The 13271-nt window shown below is 47.4% G+C and overlaps 1 pseudogene; it reads right to left on the reverse strand.

Moving 5' to 3' along the window:
• Window positions 1–57: 57 nt before the first annotated feature.
• The window catches only part of LOC119352419, a 33377-nt pseudogene continuing 20163 nt past the window's right edge, over window positions 58–13271 (reverse strand).

Consider the following 13271-nt stretch of genomic DNA (forward strand, 5'->3'; position numbering starts at 1 on the left):
CTCAAAGAATCAGCCTTTTAGCATGCTTGCCATGGTAAACTACATGTCAAAGATGATTTAACTTGACATAGAGTCTATCATAGATTTGATGTCATTAGCGATATTCTTGGCATCTGCTGCAATACCGGCTAATCCTCTCCTCACTAACCCAGCACAATAGAACCTATTTTCACCTTTCCAATGATTCAGATATTTTTGGATGGGCAGTCTGTTGCCATTTAACATGCTCTCACCATCCTGGATTAAAAAAACATAGAGCTTGTTAGCAGATTTAATAATGGCTACACCAAGAAAACAAACTCAGACATGTTCAAAGATGAGCTATATTAACTTGAGCCATATATTTGTCGTGCTTTTGTATCCAGTTGCAAACACAATCGCATCAAATGAGATTCTTTTACTGCATTGAAATTTAACTATGTTGCCCTTCATCTTACTAATGCTCCCTTGAACCTATATGAGATAAAAATACATTGATAACTTGTCATATCAAATCAACATATGTTATAAAGTTATGTCATGTCAAAGATATACTTACTTTGATGATGCCTTTTTTGATCAATCCAATAGTCCCAACATCAATCACTGCAGATCGGCCTGTTTCTGCTTTGAGGGTCATTGGACCCATTTTTGGCCTTGTGATGCCATGTCGTGATAGGTCTCCAAATATTAAATACACTACCATCACAAGGAGTTCATCCACTAGATTCGATGGAAGATGGTGAGCAAGTGTCATCCCCAAATGAATTAATTCCTTTGTCATTACATGAATCTACAACCACAAAACATGTCACACCTCTTTTGATGTATGCATGATAAATAAAATTGCAGAGAATTTCTTCTTTCAAGAATTAAATTTCTGTCATGTGGTTCCTCTGGTCTTTTAGTTGTTTGTGTGCGATATAAAACAGACCATCTCTTTTTCTATGTGAGATACTTCCTATTAGTAATAACACTTAAAATTGCATCTCTTCTATTAGTAACTATACTAAGAATTTGCGTTCATGCACCCAATGAGCATATATAGTGCATGTATATACCGGGCTTCGTATAACAATCGATGTGTCGGCACCATGGGTCGCAAGGTCATAAGCAATTTCCATCCCAGAGTTGCCGGATCCAACGACCAACACATTCCTGCCAGAGTAGCTCTTGCCTGACTTGTAGCTTGAGGAGTGGATGACATCACCTGGAAAGTTTTCTTGTCCAGGGATCATTGGAATATTCTCTGCACTATTCTCACCACTTGCCACAACAAGAAACGTTGCTGTGAACTTGACTGTGGCGCACTTTGACATGTCCTTTGCCACAATGGACCAACATTTTTCATCACTGTCATATGTGGATGACTCCACGCTGGTGAGATACTTCGGTTGAATGTTGAAATGCTCAACATAATTATCCAAGTACTTCACAAACAAGTTTTTTGTTATGTATGTTGGTGCATCTGCAGGTTATGACATGTGTGGCAATTCACAAAACTCCATTGCAAGATGCAGCTTGAGGCGATCATATGCACGGTTGCGCTAGAGTGACGTGCTACAGCTCTCACGCTCGACGATGGCATAAGTAATTGAGAATTGACAAAGGCATGCTTGACGGTGTCCTGGACTAGGGGGTACTCACCACGTCGTCTCCTGACCAGCTGGATCGGAGCGAGGACCCCCATGGCGGTTCACTATCTGGCCAGTTCGGACAGCCCATGCCGCATACAAGGAGGATTCTACAAGACTTGGCGCCCAAGACAAGGACTCCTCTAAACCCTAGGCTTGCGGTGCATATATAAACTGAGGCCAGGCTAGTCAGTAGACAATCTCATATTCATTACTACAATCTCGTGGTAGATACATATACTCTGTACTACACCCATATGAATACAATCAAAAGCAGCATGTAGGGTATTATCTCATCAAGAGAGCCCGAAGATGGGTAAAACCCCGTGTCCATGTTACCATCGCTCCCAGACGCCTAGATTAGGACCCCTACTACGAGATACGCCGAATATTGAACCGACATTTGTGCTTTCATTGAGAGCTGCTGGTGGTCGCCACGGGGCGATGGGAATTCGGATCGTCTCCGGCGCGATCTACGCATCAGAGCCGAGCTCTATGGTCGATGTCGGCATCTTTTGTCGCCGGCTCGACTGGCCACCTTGGCTTAACCAAGGACTATGCCCTACCTCCGATCATCATGTTCGGAAGAGGACCTTCGTCAACATCGACTCTGATCTCTATCATGATCATGAAAGAATCATCCATGGAGCTCATGGGCTCAACGTCAACATTGCCCTCGGGCGACCGTGCTGTTTTTTCTGAACAACAAACTTGTATCCGCTGCCACCACCTCCTCGAGCATCGCTTTGACGATTCCTTCAGTGGAATTGTGCGGAATTAAGTTTACAACAACCATGCCAAATTTCGTCGAGTTCCGATGGAGGAATCTCTGGCAATCTACGATATACCGGAGCCCTGTCAAATCTGTACGAGTTTAGGGCGTGGTCTCCAGAGCCCAGCTCGGAGGTCCTTTGGAAGATCCGGCCTTTTATCTGCTGCGGAATTCCCATATCTACCACCCCTCCAAATTTCAGCTCGATCCGACGGCTCAAACTCCGGGAACCTTCCGATGAGTGAACCAATTTTCGGATCTGTTTTTTGCGCGAATACGAATCCGGCCCGAGTTCATGTTTCTTCATGAACGGAATATTGGATAACCCTTTTGAAGGAATTTTTTTCTAGGGTATTGTGCATTGTTTTTAAACACGTAGCCATAAAATTTTAAGCCTCCTCCAAGGTAATCTTCACCATCACGCTGGTGTCAAACCAGTCCGGCAATATTGCTCCACGGCTGCCGACCTGCGCTAGACACGTCGCCGCTTTGTTGAACCGAGCTCAACTTCTTCAATCATCATCTCGGCAAGCCGAACAAGAGTTTGGCATCGCAAAGGGTAAATCATCACCAACATCGCTGCCCCACGGATTACACGGAGCGGGCACACCGGCATCGCCGCATGGTCACTTCATCAGGGCGGCATTGACCGCGTCACATGTCACGACTTGCGTCGGCATGGCAACACTGTTGCTTCTTCAAGCCGATGTCCATCACGCCGACCTGCTTCAACACCTCGGCTGACATGGCAGCTGCAACATCTCCTCACCGACCTGCTCCGTCACCTCGGCTGGACCAGGGACTTGGCTACTTCTTCATGAACATACTCCGGTGACTTCGGCGTCACCAGCGGACCAGCTTCGTCACGTTAGCTGGACCGAGGGCTTTGTATCGGCAAGCCAACCTTTGCCAGCATCGCCATGCCGTCGCTTTATCGCCCATCAACCAATGGGTGTGCGGATCGAGTCCCAATTTTGGGAGTCACCTTTCTTCGGATTGCTACAACAAATAAACTAGGTGTTATTTATCCTAGTAATTTTTGCTTGTTTGGGTTTATTTTTTCCAAGGAACTATTACTCTGGTTTGTTCCATCATCTATACGTGGGTCTATCAAATGGTGGCCGCATTAACGAAGGTCACATGGTGGTTCGGTAATGGACCTCGACTATGTCACGTGATCTCTTCGGCAAGCCGACACCGTCGTCCCAATCGGCGTAAATCGGCTCGCGTGATCATCTTGTTGGTCGTGTTGCCATACCGACGTGTTCGGTTGCCTCGGGGACTTCGGCATCATTGAGAGATATCTACCTCACTGAGTGTTTGGCACACAGGCCATATGTCTTTTATTACTTTGCATAAATTATTAATTATGCAACATTTTTTAATTTTATTATTATTCCTATTATCTCCGGCTTGCACTATTTTCTGTGCACAGATAAAGGATCCAGATCGGGCAGTGTTGTCACCTCTGCGTATCGACATACCACGTCACCTTGGCTGGACCGAGGGCTTCGTCATCACTTCATTAACCCACGCCGGGGACTTCGGCGTCACACTGCGGGCCTGTATTGGCCGTGCTATGTCGCAACTTCGGAGTGCCGAGCTCTTCGCTCCGCCACCTCGGGACCGGCTTGGGGGCTGGGACCTTTGTAACGCCCTCGATGCGGCTATATCTCCCACGTGTCGAAGCACAACTTAGAGGCATAACCGCATTGAAAGCAATGTCGCAAGTGAGGTAATCTTCACACCACCCATGTAATACATAAGGGAAAGAGATACATAGTTGGATTACAATGGCCACTTCACACAATTACATGAATAAAGCATTACATCATCCAGATACAATCAAGGCCCGACTACGGAACCAAAATAGAAGAAGACTACCCCAAATGCTACACAGATCCCCGATCGACCCCAACTGGGCTCCACTACTGATCAACTAGAACGAAACAACACAAAGGACAAGATCTTCAATGAGCTCCTCCTTGAGCTCGGTTGCGTCACCTGCACGGTATCATCGGCACCTGCAAACTGGTTTTGGAAGTATCTGTGAGTCACGGGGACTCAGCAATCTCACACCCTCGCGATCAAGACTATTTAAGCTTATGGGTAAGGTAAAAGGTATGAGGTGGAGCTGCAGCAAGTGACTAGCATATATGGTGGCTAACATATTCGCAACAGAGTGCGAGAAGAGAAGGCAAAAGCACAGTCGAACAACTATGATCAAGAAGTGATCCTAGAATAAACCTACGTCAAAAATCACTCCAACACCGTGTTCACTTCCCGGACTTCGCCGAGAAGAGACCATCACAGCTACACACGCGGTTGGTGCATTTTAATTAAGATAAATTTCAGGTTTTCGACAACCGGACATTAACAAATTCCCATCTGCCCATAACCACGGACACGGCTTTCAAAAGTTCAAAACCATGTAGGGGTGTCCCAACTTAGCCCATCACAAGCTCTCACGGTCAACGAAGGATATTCCTTCTCCCAAGACAACCCGATCAGACTCGGAATCCCGGTTACAAGACATTTCGACAATGGTAAAACAAGACCAGCAAAGCCACCCAGATGTGCCGACAAATCCCGATAGGAGCTGCACATATCTCATTCTCAGGGCACACCGGATGAGCCAGACGTCGGGTGGGCCAGCCCAGAGTTGCCCCTGGTAGCTCCGGACATCGCTCAGTTTGGACCAACGTTTAGAGAAGCACTGGCCCGGGGGGTTAAAATAAAGATGACCCTTGGGCTGGCCTAACCCAAGGGAAAAAGGCTAGGTGGAAAATGGTAAAACCAATGTTGGGCCTTGCTGGAGGAGTTTTATTCAAGGCGAACTGTCAAGGGGTTCCCATTATAACCCAACCGTGTAAGGAACGCAAAATCTAGGAACATAACACTGATATGACGGAAACTAGGGCACCCTTTACCAAGTATATAGATGCATTAATTAAATAAGAGATATTGTGATATCCCAACAAAATAACCATGTTCCAAACATGGAACAAGCTCCAATCTTCACCTGCAACTAACAACGCTATAAGAGGGGCTGAGCAAAGCGGTAACATAGCCAAACAACGGTTTGCTAGGACGAGGTGAGTTAGAGGCTTGGCTTAACAATATGGGAGGCATGATAAGAAAGTGGTAGGTATCACAGCATAGGCATAGCAAAAGAGCGAGCATCTAGCAAGCAAAGATAGAAGTGATTTCGAGGGTATGGTCATCTAGCCTGAATTCCCGCAAGGAAGAAGAACGAGTCCATGAAGAAGACAAACGGACGTAGTCGAACAGTTCCTCACAACATGACGTTATCGGAACCAACCCGAAGAAGCAACACCGGAAGGGAGCAAACAACATAGTAAACAACCAACACATGAACATGGCATGATATGCGGGATGCGGTATGCGGTGTATATGCATGATTTGAAAAGGAATGATTGAACCTGGCCACAACTTGGAAAACCAAGAGTGCCACTGGAAAGGTGAGTTGATTTCGGTCGAAATCGATATAAAGATCACCGGAATCGGATGCACGGTTTGGAAATGACAAGCAAAACAAATATGGCACCAGTCTGCGATAATCAGCAAGAAGCCATCTAAATGCATCAAGAAAAATATGCTACAGCACTCAAACATGGCAACAAAATACATGGCAGGGATCCACTCAAGTTGCACAACAAAAGATGAACACTAAGCTACAGCTAATTCACTCAATAGCAAGCTCAAACTAGCATGGCAAAAGTGCAAAAGATAACAGGTTATAGACTTAGTGAAATTAACAGCATGTCAGGGATTATCATCAGGGGAGGGCGGAGGGAGTCTGATGAAGACCGGGGACGGATGGATCTGGCCGGAGTTGGCCGGATCCGGGCTATGGCGATGACGGGGAGCTGCGGTGGGGCACGGACGAGCTCGGATCCGGCTCCCGGCGGCGAACGGCGGAGCAGGGCGACGGGAGCCAGTTGCCGAAGTTGGTCGCCGGCGTCGGCTGACGGTGGCGGGCGAGCGCGGCGGAGAAGAGCGATGAGGAGGCGCGGGGAGGCGCAAGCGGCAGCGGAGACGAACCGGGTCGGGAGGGCCGGATCTGGGCGCCTCGGGCCCGGCAGCGCGGGGACGACGGCGGAGCCACGTGGCGAGACAGGATTGGACGGGGCGGCGGCTGGAACGACCGGTGCGGGGTCAGACATGTCCGGCGCGGCGCGGAGGGAAAATCTCGTGTCAGGACCCCGATTCCAAGTCACATCGATCTAGCCGGTAACACATCATATCACTTTGCGGCTCACGCACGGTATCCCACGGGTGTCGCCTTACCATGGCCCGGGACCGTTTGCGCCTTTTGGCTCACGTATATGATAGTGTCGCTAGCATCTATATGACAGAGAACCCGGCCCGACATGGCTAGTCGTGAACCCAAAGCGACACAGACCTATGGAGACAGGCATACATGAATCACATCGAGCATGTCGGTCATCAGCGAGTTGATTCCGGGCTATAGCACTGGGCTAACAGGACTCCGGGGAACCCGGGCTGTAGCAGGCTAGGCAGGACTCCGGATATCACCGCGTGACATTTCCCCGAAGGGACAGACATAGGAACGAAGTGAAACACATGCCGGCCAGTCAAGTGTCCTGAGCAGTAGTGCTGGGCTAACAGGACTCCGGTGAACCGGGCTGTAGCGGGCTACTATGGCTCGAGGAACACTAGACTACATTTCCCCATAAGAAAGGCTGCCAAGGATAAACAACTAGATTGTCGGATCCCACTCATACCAGGCACTTCAATCATACACACAATATGCCCGATATGAGTACATACAACATGGCATCACAACAAAACTCTACAACTCCAGTACTTTATTTAAAGGCTCCCGAGAGCCATACATAACAAGTTCATACAGATAGGGGTCACATGACCCGACACTCAAGTCATACAATCGTACAAGCACATGCGGAAGCAACTAGTCTGAGTACAGACTCTAGAAAGAAAGAAGGCTTCTCGAAGCCTGTCTATCTACATAGGGCCCTCCATGGCCAGGATCACCACCTGGGTGGCTAGTCACTCGTCGACGTCAAGGTCTACGTAGAACCCATCGGAGGGGGCGGTGTTGTCGTTTGAAAACAGTAATTAAGCAAACATGAGTACAAAGGTACTCAGCAAGTCTTACATCAGAACCTACTATACATGCTTATTCTCAAGAGGGTGGTGGGGTTAATGCAGCAAGCCAGCTTTGACTCTTGGCTAAGCTATCCTACGGAACTCCACCAGTAAAATAGTTTTCACACACGAGTCCACTACTCACCAACACAATACTCCACCGGGGATCCTCCCTCGTCATCCTACGAGAGGGCCATCCTCGATACTCACACTTATCTTGAGTCTTTTATTAGTACCCATTAACTTGTCTATGAACTGTATAGGCAACCAAGTAGTCCTTTACCGCGGACGCGGCTATTCGAATAGTTTTATACCCTGCAGGGGTGTACTTCTTCATACACGCTTTCACCACTTACCGCCGTTTACACGACATGTACTCGGCAACCTTCAAGCGGAAGCCCGGCGAGGGTGTCGGCCACGGCCTACCTAAACACTTAAGTCTCTAGTCCAGGTTTATCGCCTATCCAGGTTCCATCCGCAGGGAGTCTGGCCGAGGCTTCCACATACGGCCCCGAACGATGTGAACAGGGTTCCCGAGACACCAAACGGGTGACTCGGTACACCGTGCCACGGTGTATCTACCGCAACATAGCCCACCCCTAGGGTCAGCGCTACGCACGGCTGCCAACACATAACCTACAAGCACCAGAAACTATTTGCAACTCCTGGAAAGAGTACTAGGGTGATTAAGAAGCCGAGAGGGTCCATTGGTTTCGGGCCCAATGTACGGTAGTAACTGCATCTTAAATCACACATACAGATCTCAATTCTTAGGGACGGCCTCAATGAAACAACCCACCATGTACTCCTACATGGCCTCTCATCGATACCTTTACCAAAACATGTTCAACACATCCCTCGCATTACCGGCATAAGCATTTCACTCTGGCCCATCACCCAGATGAACCAGACCTGACACAACTCTAAGCATAGCAGGCATAGCAAGGTAGGAATCACATACATGGCTCAATCAACTCCTACACATGCTAGTGGGTTTCATCTAGTTACTGTGGCAATGACAGGTCATGCAGAGGATAAGGGTTCAACTACCGTAGCACGCAGCAGTTTGAATCGCGTTGTCTTAATGCAGTAAACAAGAGCAGAAGTGAGAACATGGGTTGTATCAGAATGATCAATGGTTGCTTGCCTGATGGAGTGGTAGTGGGATACTGCCCTTCAGTTGGATACTCGTGAATATCCTCGGAGGCAGAACCTACCACGAAGAACACATCGGAACACAATCAACACATGAAGATATGCTAAATATATGATGCATGCTGTGACATGGCAATATGAATGTGTCTTGGCCTAATGCAAGTTATAATAGAAAGGAATGAACTCATTTGAATCAAAGATTCAAATATTAGCTCATTAAACATGGCCTTAATAGTGCATTTCCTTATTCTGCTTAAACAGCAAGGTAAACTTGTTTTGTCATGCATGAAACCATTACAGATGGATAGATTGAATTTTTCGGATAATTTTTCATATATAAATTATTTCATTTGGAATTACGGTTAAATTTCTATGATTTTTAGAAGTTTTAAACATTTTCCGGAATTTCCTGAATAAAAATAAATCCAGAAAATGCATTACTGCATCAGCATTGCGTCATGCTGACCTCAGCAGGTCAAAGGCGCCAGCCCAGGTCAAACCCGACTGGTGGGCCCCTTCTGTCATCCTCTCAGCTAATTAACAGGATTAGATTAACACTAATTAGCTATCAGTGGGGCCTGGGCCCACATGTCAGTGACTGATTAAATTAAAATTAATTAAAACTAATCCTAAATTAGTTAGCAGACCAGCCCCACCTGTCATAGACTCAGGAGGGTCTACCTGGGCCCACCCAGGAGTCAAACTACGTCAAACTCGCCGGCGACTCGACGCCGGCGAGGCCCGAGGCGGCGGAGGGCTTCGGATTTGGTCCTCCGGTGACCAAATCGACGGCGGAGACATGCTACGCGTAGCTGGGGAGCTGCCGCATCTAGTGGTGCAAGTGGTTGGACACGGGGACACCGGAAACGACGCCGGCGACGACCTTGGCGGTCGCCGGAGTTCGGGCGTGGATGGATTCGACGCTACGGTGCACGGGAGAAGGAGCTGGTGGTGGCTACGGGTTCCTGGTGCTGCGCTGAGCACAACGGCGAGCTTGGCCTCGAGCCACTGTGGCTCTAGCCACGACGGCGCCATGATCGGCGGCGGGGAGCTCTCGGGTGTGGTGGGAATGGCGGCTACGGAGGCCGAACGAGCACGGAAGCTAGGAAGAAAGGAAGAGGAGATCACAGCGGGGTCAGAGAGGGGGCCAGCGAGCTCGGGGAGGACTCGAGGCCGGCGAATCGAACGACGGCGTCTGGCGGCCGTGGATGGGGAAGAAGGGCACCACGTCGTCTTAGGGTCGTCCGAGCTTGCGTGGGTCGACGGAGAGGTCCAGGGTGATGAGGCGGAGCGATTGGGCTCGTCGGAGGGGCGAGGGAGTGGCTCTGGTGGCAACTACGGCGATCGGCGGTGAGGGACACGCTCGGCCATCGCGGGAGAGAGTGAGGAAGACGAGGGGGAGAGTGAGCGAGGATGAGAGGGGGACGTGGGGGTCGCGTGGCACCCCTAGGCGTCTCCAGGCGTCGGCGGAAGCAGGAGGTGGCCGGCGTGTGGCCGCGGGCGCCGGCCATGCGCTCCGCGTCCTTCTGGCGCGAGGAGGACGACGACTGGCAGGGCCAGTCAGCTAGGCCGAGCCAGGTGGGCTGGCCAGCACAGGTAAGGCCCAGGTGGGCTTCCCTCTCTCTCTCTTTTTTTATTTTTTTCTGTTTTTTCTATTTAAATGCTATAAAATAAATTAAATGCCCAAATTCAAATAGTTATGATTTAATTCAATGACCTTCTTTTGACCTAGAAAGTTGTGCACCAATTTTGCCAGAGGTTTTTACCCAAGACAAAGAGGGTGAACTTTTTAGAAGGGCATTTCAGGTTCATTGAAAATAATTTTAGTAAACCCTAGTTGTTTCTAGGGGGTGTTGGGGTTTCTGCCTTCCCCATTTCAAATTTAAGAGAAATTTAAACATGATGCACACTCTAATGCTTGAACTAGCTAGGGTGTGACATCTAGGGTTTCGTCCGCGAAAATGGACGGGGTGCACATATTTATAGGTAGAGGGAGCTAGGAGAGTCCAAATGAGGTGCGGTTTTCGGCCACGTGATCGTGATCGAATGACCGAGATGATGGAGGAGGTTTAGGTGGGTTTTGGGCCACTTTGGAGGGGTGTTGGTTTGCAACACACACAAGGCCTTTACGGTCCCTCGGTTAACCGTTCGAGTATCAAACGAAGTCCAAATGGCACGAAACTTGACAGGAGGTCTACCGGTAGTAAACCAAGGCCGCATGACAAGTCTCGGTCCAATCCGAAAACGTTTAACACCCGCACACGAAAAGAGGTAGAAAGGGACACCGGAGGACATAGGAGCGCCGGATTGCAAAACGGACAACGGGGAAAATGCTCGGATGCATGAGACGAACATGTATGCAAATGAAATGCACATGATGACATGATATGAGATGCATGACATGCAAGCAATGACAAGGAAACAACAGCGAATAACTGGAGGACACTTGGCACATCGGTCTCGGGGCATTACAACACTCCACCACTACGAGAGGATCTCATCCCGAGATCTAGAATGGCACCGGAGGGGAAACAGAAGAGAAAGAGGAGAGGTAAAGCTAAGTTGCTTCTTTGACCAATGAGTGAAACCAAGGAACCTTGCGAGGTTTAGCAAAAAGGAAGGAGGAATTCCACGAAGATGAACAAAGTTGAAAACACTCCGTTGGAAAAGAGGAACAAGGAACATTACGGAAACCCTGAGATTGCAAAGCTAAGAATGACGAGCGCAAAGGACAAGTAGGAATTGAAACCACTCTGGTTGAAAAGTGCTATGAAGCTTGATAAGATGAAAAGAACTTGAGCAGAGGGCACAACATTCCGGTTAAATGGATAAGCATGAAAAGAACAAGGTTCTGACAAGAACAAGAAGGAGGGTTGACGAGAGCAACATCATAATGCCTCCGGAAGAAAAGAGAGAATCGAATGGAATGAACGGAGGAGAGAACAATATCTTCTATCTCGAATGAGCTTGAAAAAGGCATCCTTAGGAGAAGGGTCGAATGGAGTTGTTGGGAAAACAACAACGTAAAGGATAAACTTGGTATGGACGTATAGAAGACATCTCAAAATTATGAGGTGACACCTTGCCACTCACGGAAAAGATTTGATTGGATTGATATGAACAAGGAGACGAGAAAATATTTCACCGGGAGGGTAGATGGAGAACTTGGATCATATATTATCACCATTAATAGCATTAATCCCTAGGGAAAGCTTTAGGTGAAATATAACCCCAGATAACTCCAATGACGAGATTGATGGATTTTAAATACCTCATTCTTAACAACATGTGAATCATGAGACATGAACTCAAATTATCAAGAATGACATAATACCACCTCGAATGATACGGTTGAAAGAATTGCACTTTGAAATGCAAGATAAAGAATACTTGAACTCCTCTGAAAAGAATCTCGATGAACACTTCGAGAAGGAATTAAATCCTTGATGAACCACCATGTAGAACCTTCATGAAGAACTCCGGTAAACAAAGGAATGATCAAACGAAAGGAGAGAGAAGTTGTAAACACAAGGTGAATCCTTGCAATGATTAGATGGATATTCGCGATGAAATAGTTGAAATAACTTTGAGCTCCGGAAAGAAATATGGACGACTTGAATCGAGAATTTGATGAACCTCCAGAATAGGGAATTAATCACTTGGATGAACAAGAATAAGGATTATGTTATGCGTATCCTTCACCAATTTAAATTGATGACAAACAACGGATTTGGCATACTACTTATTCTCAAAGAAAGGATTAAGATAGATATCGCGCCAACTTGAGAAGGTCTTCAACGAAACACCGCTGGAATCGAAACAATGAATGAATTGATATGATAATGAAAGAAGAGTAATCTTGCATGAACCACCGTAAGAATTAAAATGACCGGAGGGAAGATAAAGGAACACCGGGAAGAATTATGAAATGAATGAGGATACTTGAGAGAATTTAGATACAAGTGAACAAAGAGATCCCGAGGTGATTAGAGAAATTTGAAAGATGCACTACTACTAACCCGCAGAGGCCGGCGCTACTAATAAGGCGCTACAGCTAACGTATAGCAGCAGCGCGGGTGCCACCCGCGCTACTACTACGTCCGTTAGTAGCAGCGTGGGTAAAAACCCGTGCTACTACTAACCCGCGGAATTTTTTTTCAAATTTTTTGCGCGAATTTTCAAATTTCTAAATTATTTTAACCTCTAATCTCTAATCACCATCATCGCTGCTCAATTTAATCTCTAATCACCCCTCATCATTCCAAATCATCTAACTTCCCGGACGGTCACCCATCCTCTCACTACTCCAGCCTGAGCACGCTTAACTTCCGGGTTCTATTCTCCCTCGATTCCAAGACTGCACTTGTTGTTTTCCTGACAATAGTAAGATGTCAATCCTATTAACCCTCAGGAGTTTAGCTTGAGCATGAAGTCACACATTTCACTGTTTGAGTTTAAAACTATTGTTCTAAAAAACAATAATTATTTAGTAACACTAATATTTCTTGAATAAGGAGTTTGACCACATTTTGCCAAAGTTTGACCACAGTTTGACCAGATTTGACCAAAATTCCAAA

Source organism: Triticum dicoccoides, chromosome 2A (genome assembly GCF_002162155.2).
Source record: "Triticum dicoccoides isolate Atlit2015 ecotype Zavitan chromosome 2A, WEW_v2.0, whole genome shotgun sequence".
Classification (NCBI taxonomy): Eukaryota; Viridiplantae; Streptophyta; class Magnoliopsida; order Poales; family Poaceae; genus Triticum; species Triticum dicoccoides.